The sequence below is a fragment of the Hylobates moloch genome, unplaced genomic scaffold (assembly GCF_009828535.3).
Source record: "Hylobates moloch isolate HMO894 unplaced genomic scaffold, HMol_V3 SCAFFOLD_56, whole genome shotgun sequence".
In the NCBI taxonomy this organism is placed as follows: Eukaryota; Metazoa; Chordata; class Mammalia; order Primates; family Hylobatidae; genus Hylobates; species Hylobates moloch.
In genome coordinates this window covers 421,945-436,215 of record NW_026652331.1, presented here as the reverse complement: position 1 = coordinate 436,215, position 14,271 = coordinate 421,945, and positions in this window count along the sequence as shown.

Below are 14,271 nucleotides of genomic sequence, written 5' to 3'. Positions count from 1 at the left end.
TAAGAAGTAAGTGGCTTAGGAATATTTTTAAACTTATTAGTGATAAAGAAGGAAAACAGCTATTGACAAGTGAGGATGAGCACCCACCATATGGATTTTAACATTTTAATTATTTTGTTCTTTTTCTTTTTAAAGCAACTCTTAGTGGTAATAATTTTTCAACTAATTAAAGACCAGCTGCTACTTAGCAAGCTAGACACCCAATTAGGAATGTGAAACCTGCTAAACAACCTATACTGCCAGCCAGCTTGCTGAATCACCTCCTGTCACTGGCGTGGAATTGATTATTTTTTGTTTTGTTAAATGCATGTTGTTGTCACACAAACTGGATCTCCAGAATGTTTTTCTTTCAGAAGAGTTGAACAATCTGACATCCCGTTCAATCTCAATTGTTGGACGAATTTGAGATCTGTAGCAAGGTCCTTCGTCTATTTTTGTAAATATAATTATGGAATGGCTGTGGAGAATTACATTTTGCAGAAAGAAAAAAAAAACCTTGAAATGCAGAAGGTAACCACTCACATTACTTATGATTGACAGTGAGATAATGGTATCACATAAAATGGTTTTTGTATACTCAGGAAAAAAACACAAAATGATAATTATATTTCTATTTATGACGAAGAAGTTTGGTCTTAAATGTTCATGATTTTTTTCCCCCAAGAGTATCTTAAAAAAGGGAATGAAGGTGCCAGGATAAATTAGAGAGAAATAAACTTGTAAAATACAGTCTTATTGTATGCACCATGTTTTTTTCCCCTCTGTAATAGTTAGAAATGGTTTATCTTCACAAAACAAAACCTCTCAAATTGCTGGAGGAAAACAACAATTTAGCATTGATTCTATGGAAAGTCTTTAAATGTAATATAATACTCAAAAGTTTATTTCTCACTATTTTAAATAGTTGTTGCTAATGAAAATAGGCTCCAATAAATACATAAATCAAGTTGAATTCCAGAGATGAGTGATTATGGATAACGAATTCTCAGACACTTTGACTCACAAAGAGAATTCAGAATTCTTAGAATTGTCCCATGCCTGGTGAATTCCTAACTGTCAGACACCTTAGAAATTGGCAGAGCTGTAGCCTGTGATTCACATATTTAGTTATATCGAATACTCCTTAATGACCTGGAAGAACTCATACTATTGGCAGGGATGTCAGACAGGACACAAGGATCACTACCTTCTCCCATTGCTTGCTTTGCTGTGCTGGGTTTTTGTAGCTTCAATTCTGTGCTCTAAGGCACAGTGGGTGCTCAGTAAACATTGTTGATTGGATGTCATTACATCTGCTGTGAGTGACAATGAGTGTGACAGGCCTGAATCCAAGGATCCTCTGGAAGGGCTAGCAAATGGTGAGGACAACACACTGGATATCATGGGACTGGAAGTGTTAAAGCTCTCAGCAGGAGGCTAACTTTGCCTCCAGGAGCCTGGAGTTGATTTGGAAAAGATAGTACAAGGGCTGGCAATCAAGAACATGTTTGACTCTTTCTTGGGTGCATGGTGTAAGCAGTGTTTTTGATGTGAATTATGGCTGAGCTTCCATCAGCGTGCCTCTCGAGACAGATGCTGTGGCCAGAAGGCACTTTCTTGAGCTGAGAATTTTCTGCTCAATGTTGACTACTGCTTACACTAAAATTGTTTTTGTCACGTGCGCCAGCAGGGCAAGCAACAGCAACTAGAAGTCAACTTTTCTTCTACCATTCTCCAAGTCTCTATAACGCGGCCGTAGCAGTTTTCTACAAGGCAGGTCAGATCATGTCATAATTGTGCATAAACACTTTAGTTGTCTTGCATTGCCTGTATGATCACATTCAGGGACTTCAGCATGGCGGACTAATCCGAGTTATGAACTGGTCCTTACATAATTCTTTTAAATCTTTTGCAAGGCTCAGATTTTCGTGGATAATAATATATCATATTTGGCATTTCTAATTTGCTAGGTGCTTTTCTCTGTACTTGACGTATGTAAACTCATTTCATTCTCAAAATAACTCTATGAGGTAGGTACCATATAATATCATCTCTATTTAAAGATGAGTAAAAACTAAAGCACAGAGATCAAAGGTAATTTCAAGGTCATGCAGCTGGTGGAGGTGAGATTCTAACCTAAATTCATCTAAGCCTGTGCTCCTGGCTACCATGCTTCCTCCTATAGATTCCCCTCTGATTGTAAGCCTCCCTCGGTGCCTTTGTATTTGCTCTTTCCTTTATCTTGAACACCTTTCTTCTTCATGGCTGATTGGGCTCAGCTGTCGAGACTCAGCTAAAGGATTTATTTCATTACGAAGCAATCTCTGATACTCAAATCAGAGTTGCCTACTCCCTCTTTTTGGCCAATACTACTACACCTAGGGAAAAAATAACCACAACAGTAACTACGATTGCCACTACAGCCTTAACAGCATGATAATAATTATCATGTATCTATTACTTAATATGGCACTATTTGCCTGGTATTGTGACATACCATCTTCATCTCCACCATAGTATGGCACAACATCATGACACAGAGAGGTTAAGTGACTTACCCAAAGATAAATGGATAATTAGTGACTGAGCCAAGATCTGCTTATGTCTAATGTGCAATAAATTATTTAACAATAATTTCTTGTTAAAAAACGATTAAGAGTTTCAAGATGGCTTCAAAAGAGCATTAAGTGAGAGTGCCTTTTAAGCATGAATAGCTGTGTGACAGCACTGGATGCATACTTATGTAGCCAGTCGTCTTCAGGAACCAATGGGACCAATGGGAATGCAACTAAATATTTACCCATTAAACATGTTCTCAGCTTGAGGATTGGGGTACATAAATGGGCATCCTAATATTGAACTATTCTTGCATTCTCAGAATAAATGTTACTGTTTTATATTGTATTTATTATATTTTTGAATGTGGTATAGAATTTTACTTGCTAATGTTTTATTTATAATTTTACATCTATGTTCTTAGTGTTATTATTTTCAACTTATATATTAAAATTATGTATGATTCATTAAAAGAATTAGAAAGAAGATTTCCTTTTTGGCATGGAAAAATGTAGGTAGCGTTATAATTATGATTATCTAGTCTCTACAATGCGCTAAGAACTCCTCTATAAAAGGAACTAAATATGGTGCTACTTCAAGTAGAGTTCCTTTTTAAAATCTTCTCAATTTCTTTATGGAGATAGCTTGATTTAAAAATTCTATCTCTCTTCTAGTAAAATTTGATTATTTTTATTTTTATTGGTTATTTTTCCTTCACCTAGGCTTTCACATATATTTGTATGGACTTATACAAAGTAACCTTTCTTGATTTTTCTATTTTTTTTGTTTCAGTAGTTATTTTCCTATTCGATTTGTAAATTTGTACTTTTTCATTTTCTTTCTTTTTTAAATTAGCTAATGTCTGTCTTCTGTTTTTTTCCTGAAAGAATCAGTCTATTGATTTATTATGTTTTTTCCTGTTTTCCCTTTCACTAGTCCTGTACTTACGCTTTTTTCTTAAACCCTTGTATTTACTTGCTTTATTTTTCTCTTACTAATTTTTAAATTTGGACTTGTTTTGTGTTTTATTTTATCTCCTTAGTTATTTTTATTTTTTGGAAATTTTACTATTTTAATTTACAAATTTTACTTCTATTTTATCTTTTCTCCTACATTTGTATAGCAGAGATTTTTCCTCACAGATGAAAGGGCCATTTTTTTCTTATGGTTAATTCCAGTTTTGTTATACTGTAATTGAAGAATGTTATTACTATTATTTCTACTTTAAGGAAATTAATGAGGTATTATTTCACACTGAATATATAATCAATTTTTGTGAAGAGAAACTAGTGCTTGAGAGAAAGCTATATTCTGTGTTACATGCATGTAAAATTTGTATGTAAACACACACCAACACAAACATCACAATAAAATCTACCTTATTGATTATGTTACTTATATCTTCTATATCTTTATTTATTCTGTTAGTCTATCTTGGACTAAGCATAGTGTGTTGAAGGCCAAAATATTTGATTATGTGTTTCTACTTATTTCTCCTTATACCTTATATGTCTTCTGCTCTATGTATAAACTGCTGTATTTGCTGCACTAATACTCGTAACTATATCATCATTGTACATTTTGGCCTATAATATTTTAAGGTGTTCGTCACTGTAAATTTTAATACTTTTTAACTGGATTCCACCTCAACTTGCGTAAGATTAAAACACCTGTTTCCAATTGGCTTCATTTTGTTATATACATTTGTCTCATATTCATTTGTCCACCCCTGTGGTTTTAGTCTTATTGAATATCTTTATTTTTAGTCTATCTTTACCTAAAACATAGAATTATATTTTGGTTGGAAGGCAATGTAAAATGTTATTTCTTTTAATACACAAGTTAAGTTGATTTCTACTTATGAATATGGTTAATATGTTTGTTCTGAACTGGGTATAATATTTTATATATTCTTTTCCCTCTCTGCATGTGTTTTGTTTTATTTTCTTCTTTTCTATTTTTTTTTATTTCTAAAGATTTCAGTTTTTCTTCTAGAGGGTACCTTTTTGACAATACCTTTAATAATATCTTTGGTCCACTTTTCCCTTAATTAGGTCTCCTCTCTTTGACTTAGCAGTTTACAATCTACTCATTGACTACACCCATCATTTATGTAACCATTGCTGAGTGTATTCTCATTTCTTCATTATCTTCCTGTTTTCCTTTTTGTAGCATTATTACTTTTTAATGTCAGAACAGATAATAATTACATTCTATTCTTCCACCCTTGTCTCCATTATAAATATGATTAAAAATATTCAATAGTAATCTTAATTTTTTTGCCAAAATTTTACTAGTCAACTCTTAGTTGGATGATACTCAACTTTTTGTAAATTACTCAGAAGGGCTTTTGGATACAGTATTCTCAAGTTCTGACATGTTTAAATTTGTGTCTTTATAACCATTATACTTGAAAGACAGCTTGGCTGGAAATAAAATTCTTGGCTCACACTTTTCTTTCCTCAAGTTTTTTTGAAGCTGCTGTTTAATGTTATCTTTATTTCTATATAACTATAAAAATTCTGAGTTCAAAGTTATTTTTCTTTGTAAGTGACTTATTTTTTGTTTTTTATTTTATTGGTGTCCTAGGGGAATTCGTTATCTTCAAACTTAAATATTTTTAATGTCTTCAAGACGGCAATTCTGAGTTAATGTTTCCATGTGCACCATGTATCCTTTTTATATATAATTATAGACTTTTATTTCTCTATGGTTATAGAACTTTTATTTCCCTATGGTTTTCCTGGAGAATATTTTTAACTATTAATTCTGTTGGATTGTTTTGTTTTTCTTCTTCATGTAATTCACCTTGAAACGTAGATCTGTTCTCCTAACTGCATTAAAAATCATCATTCTCTCTGACCCTTTTGAGCTACTTTTAAGGTTTGGTTTTGTTTTCTTTTATTCTCATAAGCACATTTATACATTGCCTCATATCTTTTCATTATATTTTTAATTGAATCTATTCTACTTTTATCAGCTTCTAATTTAGTCTTAATTACTATGACTATTTTGTCTTTACCTTCAATTCTTTCTTATGATTAGTCAACTCTTGTTTGAAGTTGTCCAGTTTTTTTTTTTTTTTTGTACTATTTCCATTATAACTATTTAAATTTCTGGCTGGGTGCGTTGGTTCACTCCTGTAATCCCAGCACTTTGGGAGGCCTAGTCGGGTGGATCACAAGGTCAAAAGATCAAGACCATCCTGGCCAACATGGTGAAACCCTGTCTCTACTAAAAATACAAGAATTAGCTGGGCAAGGTGGCACACACCTGTAGTCCCAGCTACTTGGGAGGTTGAGGCAGGAGAACCGCTTGAACCTGGGAGGTGGAGGTTGCAGTGAGCCAAGATCGTGCCATTGCACTCCAGTGTGGCAACAGAGCAAGACTCGTCTCAAAGAAAAAAAAAATCAATTTCTGATTCATGCTGTTTTCATGTGCATGACGATTGATTCTGAAGAAAAATTTTCACCAGAAATAATTCATTCTCATTTCATAAATTATTTATATTATTTCCCTTCTGCAGATATAGTCCATCATTTTCAGTTCATTTGATAATATCTTGTTGTCCTTGTATACAACCATTCCCCATTAAATACATTATGATAGATAAATAAAACTGTACTCCATTGTAGCAATTGAATGCCTTTTTATACTAATGAATACAAACTACAAGCAAGAATAGAAGAGAGTTAATATAATTTAATCCTCTGAAGAGATTAAGACATTAAATAATATAATGAAGCATTTATTATTAACTGTTCAATTTATTTTAAGATTATAAAATTATAACATTAGCATCATTATGACATATTCTTACCTTATGATAGATTTTATTTTATTTTTTAACTTTTATTTTAAGTTTAGATGTATATGTGCAGGTTTGTTATATAGGTAAACTCCTGACACAAGGGTTTGTTGTACAGATTATTTTAACATCCAGGTAGCAAACCTAGTACCCAATAGTTATGTTTTCTGATCCTTGCCCTCCTTTCACCCTCCACACTCAAGTAGGCCCCAGTGTCTGTTGTTCCCCTCTTTGTGTCCATGAGGTCTTATCATTTAGCTCCCACTTATACTTGAGAACATGCAATATTTGCCTTTCTGTTCCTGTGTTAGTTTGATAAGGATACTGATGTCCAGCTCCATCCACATTCCTGTAAAAGACCTGATCTCATTTTTTGTGGCTGCATAGTATTCCACACTGTATATGCACCACATTTCCTTTATCCAGTCTGTCATTGATGGGCATCAAGATTGATTCTATATCTTTGCTGTTGTGAATAGTGCTTCCATAAACATATATGCTCATGTGTCTCAATGGTAGAATGATTTATATTACTTTGGGTATATACCCAGTAATGGGATTGCTGGGTCAAATGGTAATTTTGTTTTTAGCTCTTTGAGGAATTGCCACTCTGCTATCAATACTGGTTAAACCACTTTACACACCAACCAACAGGATATAAGCATTCCCTATTATTTGACTTTGTATTACTAATAGCCATTCTGACTGGTGTGAGATGTTATCTCATGTGGTTTTGATTTGCATTTCTCTAATGATCAGTGATGTTGAGCTTTTTTTCATATGCTTGTTGACAAGTATGTCTCCTTTTCTGAAGTGTCTGTTCATGTCCTTTGCCAACTTTTTAATGGGGTCTTTTTCTTTTCTTGTAAATTTGATTAAGTCTCTTATAGATGCTGTACATTAGACCTTTATCAGATGCACAGCTTGCAAATATTTTCTCCAATTCTGTAGACTGTCTGTTTACTATATTGATTGTTTCTTTTGCTGTGCAGAAGCTCTTAAGTTTAATTACATCCCATTTTTAATTATTTGCTTTTTTTGTGATTGCTTTTGACATCTTTATCATGAAATCTTTGCCCATTCCGACATCTAGAATGGTATTACCTAAGATGTCTTCAAGGACTCTTACAGTTTGGGGTTTTACATTTAAGCCTTTTATCCATCTTGAGTTGATTTTTTATATAGTGTAAGGAATGGGTCCAATTTCAATCTTCTGCATATGGCTAGTCTTTTTTCTCAGCACCATTTATTGTTAGGGACTCCTTTTCCCAATGCTTGTTTTTTTCAGCTTCATTGAAGATCAGATGGTTGCAGGTGTTCAGCCTATTTCTGGGTTCTCTATTCTATTCCATTGTTCTATATGTCTGTTTTTGTACTAGTAGCATGCTGTTTTGGTCACTGTAGCTATGTAGTATAGTTTGAACTCGGGTAACATACCTTCAGATTTGTTATGTATGCTTACTATTGCCTTCAATATTCAGGCTCTTTTTGGTTCCATACAAATTTTAAAATAGGTTTTTCTAGTTCTGTGAAGAATGTCATTGGTAGTAATAGGAATAGCATTGAATAGTAAATTTCTTTGGACAGTATGGTCATTTAAATGATATTGGTTCTTCCTATAATTGAGCATGAAATATTTTCCATATATTTGTGTCTTCTCTGACTACTTCAAGCAGTGTTTTGGAATTCTCATTGCACAAATCTCCCACTTCCCTGGTCACAAGTATTCTTAGGTATTTTATTATTTTTGTGGATATCGTGAATGGGATTGCCTTCCTGATTTGGCTCTCAGCTTGGCTGTTTTTGGTGTATAGGAATGCTAGTGATTTTTGTATATTGATTTTGTATCCTGAAACTTTACTGAAGTTGTTTATCAGATCTAGAATCTTTTGGGCAGGGCTATGAGATTTTTCTATGTATAAAATAATATTTCCTGCAAACAAAGATCTTCAGACTTCTCTCTTCTTATTTGGGTGCCTTTTATTTCTTTCTCTTGCCTGATTGCTCTGGCTAGCATATCCAGCACTATGTTGAATAGGAGTGGTGTTTGGTTCTCAAGGAGAATGCTTGCAGCTTTTGCCTGTTCAGTATGATGTTGGCTGTGCATGTGTCATAGATCACTCTTATTATTTTGAGGTATGTTCTTTCAATGCCTAGTTTGTTGAGGATTTTTAACATGAAAGGATGTTGAATGTTATTGAAAACCGTTTCTGCACCTATTGGGATAAGTATGAGGTTTTTGTCTTTAGTTCTTTTTGAGTAATGAATCACATTTATTGATTTGCATATGTTGAACCAACCTTGCATCCCAAGGATGAAGCCTATTCAATTGTGGTAAATTCGCGTTTTGATACGCTTTTGGATTTGGTTTGCTAGTATTTTGTTGAGGACTTTGGCATCAAAGTTCATCAAGGATACTGGCCTGAAGGTTTTTGGTGGTGTTATGTCTCTGCCAGGTTTTGGTATCAGGATGATGCTGGCCTCATAGAATGAGCTGGGGAGGAGTTTCTCCTCATTTTTTTATAATAGTTTCCATAGGCATTGTACCCACTCTCTTTTGTACATCTCGTATAATTCGTCTGTGAATGCATCAGTCCTGGTCTCTTTTGGTGGGTAGGCTATTTATTACTGATTCAATTTCAGAGCTTGTTATCAGTCTGTTCAGGAAATCCATTTCTTCCTGCTTCAGTCTTGGGAGGGTGTATGTGTCCAGGAACTTATCCATCTAGGTTATTATGGACCCTTTATTCTCATTGGTGTATGTTGTACCATTGTGTGAATATATTTATAAATTCTACTATTGATGGTTAATTGTATATCTTCTGTTCTTAGCCATGGCGAAAAGTGATGCTATGTAGGTTCTAGGATATGTTTTCACATTAGCAATAATGTATTTTTTTGATATATACCTAGTAATAAAATTAAGTCAATTTTCCAAAGTGTATGTGCCTATTTACATCTCCACCAGAGTCTGTGAGATTTCTGGTTGCTTCAAATCCTTACCAACACTTGATACTTTCAGTGTTTTCCATTGCATATATAAGGAATCCAATTTATCAATTTGTTCATCAATATATTTTTTAATTTTTTGTTTAAGAAATGTTTTATTCACTTCAAGATGTCAAAGATGTTCTATATTTTCTCTTATTGTATTACATTTTATATTTAGATTTGAATCTGCTGAATTTTGGCAGAAGGAATATGATACAAGGTAGTTGTCAATGTCTGTCCATCTAAAACAGGAACAATTATTGAAAAGACAATTATTTATCAACTGTTATACAGTATTAACTTTGTGAAAAATCAGATGATGATTTTGCAGTCTGTTTCTGAAATCTCTGTGACATTGGTTTGTTATTTTTTTCATGCTGCAATGTCATACTATCTTAGTTACTATAGTTTTAAAATACGTCTTGCTGTCTTGCAAATCAAGTCCATTTTTGTTTGCTTCTCCTTAAAATTGCACTGAATACTTTTTCTGCCTTTTATGTTTCCATAGAAATGGTAGAATCAGCTTGTCAATACACACCACACACACACAAATACACATGCAGACTCACACATGAATATTTGCCCTACAGATATTGATATTTAGATTGGGATCCAAATGGTTCTATAGATTATTTGAGAACTGGCATGTTTACTAGTTTAAATCTTCTAATCCATGGACATGGCATATAATTTAAATTTTCATTAACTTGGCTCAATAACATTTATTGTTTTTGCTGTCTTGCAATATTTTCTATAGGTTTATTGCTTTACTTGATGTGTGTTAGTTTTTGATGTTGTTTTGGTAGCTTACTTGAATTTATTACATTCTTCAAAATAAATAAAAGGAAATATTCTTAGTCGATGAGATACTTGATGAATCAATGATAATGGTTAATATAATTATGTTAAAATGAAGATAAAAAGTGTCACCTTAGGAATACAATAAATTATCTATATACCACAGTAAGTATTTCATAGCTTAGAATTACATCCTTCAGTTATATTTTTAAATATGTAAAATTATTAAGTATGGAATCATACAAGATAAAATTTTAAAGTTACTAAAATATCTACTCCAAGCATCTATTCCGCAATATCTCTAAGTTTCTGTTATATAGCTTTTGCTAGAATAGCTACAAAACCAGAAAATTTATTTTCTCATGGGACAGATCCTTTCGTCATTGAGAAGCTCTACCTATTAAATACTTACATTTTATATACTCTTTGGAATGATCTAAAAACTGTCTTCATATAAGTTTCACCCTTTGGTTCTTATGTAATCTGATATCAATATACAGCCAGTTTATATCTTCTTTCATGTGATAACCCATTGGATTATAAAGGTAGTTTTCATGTTCTTATTCTTCCCCTCTTCTTTTCTCTGGGCTAAGTGACTTCCCTAATTCTTCGTACAACCTGGTTTCTAGTCTTTTCACCTCATGGGTCTCTGTTCTCTGAAAGCACTTCAAGACCTCCATACACTCTTCACACTCTTTAGTATGGTGCCTGTTATTTCTGAAAAACATAAGTAGCCTAGGAATATCTCCTCACTTTGAACTAGGTTCTCTACTTCTCTACCAATGCACTGACTTTGTGGTGTCATCATAGAAGCTGCCTGGCAGGCAGTCAGCAGCCTTGTAAATATCTATTTACCTTATTCATTTCACCACTATCATTCCTCAACTTTGCCTGCCTTGTGACTGGACTTTGGCAGGACCTGTACTTTGGGGATGTGATCACACTAACTAAGCCTGAAAGAGGAGATTAGCCATGCATGTACTCCAGCTAGTCTTCTTTCACTGAAGAAAAAGTCTGTCTTGCAAAATAAAATTATAATCGTAAAATTGATTGGTAAGCATAGAATGGGGGCAAGGGGAATGAGTTCAGCATTTCAATATTAAACTGCATCAGAGTTTTGATAGACAGATTCATCCCCCATCAGAATAGAGACATACCTGCACTAAAACTAAGCAGGTTGGATTTTGTGTACTTATACTGTTTCCCTAGAAGAGGACTGGAGGGAGGGGCTGGTATCATCAGTTGCCTCGTGGACTGTTTTTGGTTTTCTGTATTCTGTTCTGTGCTAATCAATTGCTGATTCAAAAAAAATCCTTTTAAAATTCACTAATATTTTATTTTATATTGCTCTGGATGTAAAACCAACTAATCTCTTCAAGGTGATTGTGAATCTCTCATTTGCAGTGGAGTTTATGATTTAACTCTTAGAGCATAATCTTATTTCTCTGGTTTCCAAATTCTTAGAGAGCTTCTCACTACCACTGAATTTATAAGATCAAATAACTAGTCAATGAAAAAGATTATCCAATATGACTGCATTCAGAAGCTAGATCCTTTTTGTGCTTTTTGTGTCTTCTCCTTCTGCCACCATTTAGCAGGAGGCATCCTGGATTCTGGAGAGTCTAACCATAGGAGTCAAGTGAATAACATTAGGCCTTTGGATGGCCTGGCATACCTTAGACAACCACTAATATCTTAGATTGGCCCATCTCGGCCTACACAGTTTTATCGTGAGGGCAAGAGGTCTCATCTGCCCAACCTCCCATTTGCTTCCACAGCTTTGTTGTGAAGAGTAAAGATATGTATTTATGCCAAATATTTTTTCTAAGGTATATCCAATTTTAGATAAAAGTACTACTTGTCTCAAAAGACTGTAAAGGATCAGGGAATAATGGAGGTCAGAGAAGCAGTTAAAAAGCCTCATGTGTTTCATAAATATCCAAAGAGAAATTCCTTGGAATATATTTTCCTCAGTGTAAAGTAGCATCTATATTTCTGGAGTTACTTCAGAATCTCAAAAGACCCTGACAATATGTCTTGGCCTTACATATTGGCTAAAATGTAACTTCCGTGACTCAGGCAACAGTTATTTATATTTTACTGTCTCTACAGAGTTCCTCAACAGAGCTATATAAGTAGATGCAGAAGGCGTGATCTTTTTATACAGCCACTTTGAATATATCTTTTTTTGTACAGCCACTTTGAAGATATGAATACAAATTGGAGAGGAAGGTGAAGATGAGAAGCAACACCATAAGGAAAATGTGTATCTTTGTAAAAGCTAATTGTGATGATAATTACTTTCTGCTTTGGAAGCACATGGATAATGTTGGCTCTTACAATGGAATTTGTTCAAAGAAATAAAATAGATTGGGCTATTCAACAGTGACTGAATTGTTCATTATGTTAAGAATGGAAAGCAATCTTGTGAAATGTCATCTTTTGCATTTATTTTAATTTTCTGAGAACATTTATGCCAACTAAATGTAAAATTTCCCCAATATCACTCCTACCTCGTTAAAGGGGAAAATAATGTGGCTAAATGCCTTTGACAAATAGTCATATTATTTAAATAATTATCTTTGCTTTTCAGCACAGACACAGACAAGGAAAAATCAGGTGAAGGAGTAAAAGGAGAATTCGGATACTTGTCAAGGACAGGGAGATAAGAAGGAAGAAAACCATTCATGGGGAATTCACCCTCTGCTGCAAACAGTGGCACCTGCAGAGCTCTGCCTCCCTCTGGAAGCATCCTGCACCTGCCATCCCTTAGTCACATGCAGAAAAATGACTACAAACAAAAGCAAAAAATAAACCATTTCCTGTTCTGGAGTCACCAGCCCCACACTGTTTATATAAATCTGTACATCTCTGCCAGATTCTGCATAGCCGTTACTAGTCATCTGGTTTAAAAAATATGCTTCCTATAGCTTTCTCAGGCCCAGCTTGAATACTGGGTTGGTGCCTGGGTAATTGGCATGTTCCTGCTTAAGCCTTCCTTTTCAAATTGGGCCATTGGCGGTTAACCTATCTGGGTCTGTGCAGCCCACATAGGCTTCTGCTTGTGCCCCCTAGTTGGCTTGAAGCTTTGGAAGTCATTCCTGGACTGAATGCTGAGCCTGAAAATCCTGTTCATATTTTTAAGCTGGCCTCATACTCACACTCTAAATTTGCTTCCTTCCCAAGCCTTGTGACGATCATTTGTGCCCTTCCCATTAAAACAATCTCCTGTGCAAGTCTATGTCTAGGGTCTTTGGCTTGAAATTATTCCAAGCTTTTCCAAATACTCTTGACTTAGCAAGTCACTGTGATGAAGGAGGATCAGCAGGATTGGAAGAGGTGTCATAAAGAAAGGCATGAAGACCAGGTGTCAGATAAGGATGGAACAGCTCTGAGGACAAACTTTGTTCCCTAAAACATATTAACTCAGCAGAAAAAGTTTGGTTAGGGCTGCCAAGAGATGAAAGCCCAGGAAAAAAAAGAAAACAGTGAATTGTGGAAAAGGAAATAAACCTTTTTAGTTTAGGGGGAAAGTTTTTGAAGGAGACCATCATTAGAAGAAGTTGTAGACTCATAGCTAGAGGGATTTGTATGAGAAAGCACAAAGGAATAAATGGACATGTGTACTCTATGATTGCTCCTGAATAAGTGAAGAATAATGTGTTTAGTTTAAAATGGTCATTTTTAGCATTTGCAAGTTGAATCACATTTTTTCTCATAAAATAGATTTTTGTTCTGTTTATTTACTTTGTTATTCCTTCCAATGACACATAAAGAGGTAACCAAGAGACTTGGGGAAGGGAATGGGATGATCAAAACAAAATCATTGCAGTATACAAATTGGTCCATGTGGACACAAAACACATACGATGCCCATATATATGAAGTAATACTAACTGTTGGGAAATTCTTAAGAAAGAATCTAGTTCTGTGAAGAATTAGATTGGTATTTGGATAGGAATAGCATTGAACCGGTAAATTGCTTTGCATGGTAGGGCCATTTTAACGATATTGATTCTTTCCATCCATGAGCATAGGATGTTTTTTCCATTAATTTGTGTCTTTTCTGATTTCTTTGAGCAGTACTTTGGAATTCTCATTGTAGAGATTTTTACCTCCCTGGTTAGCTGTATTCCTAG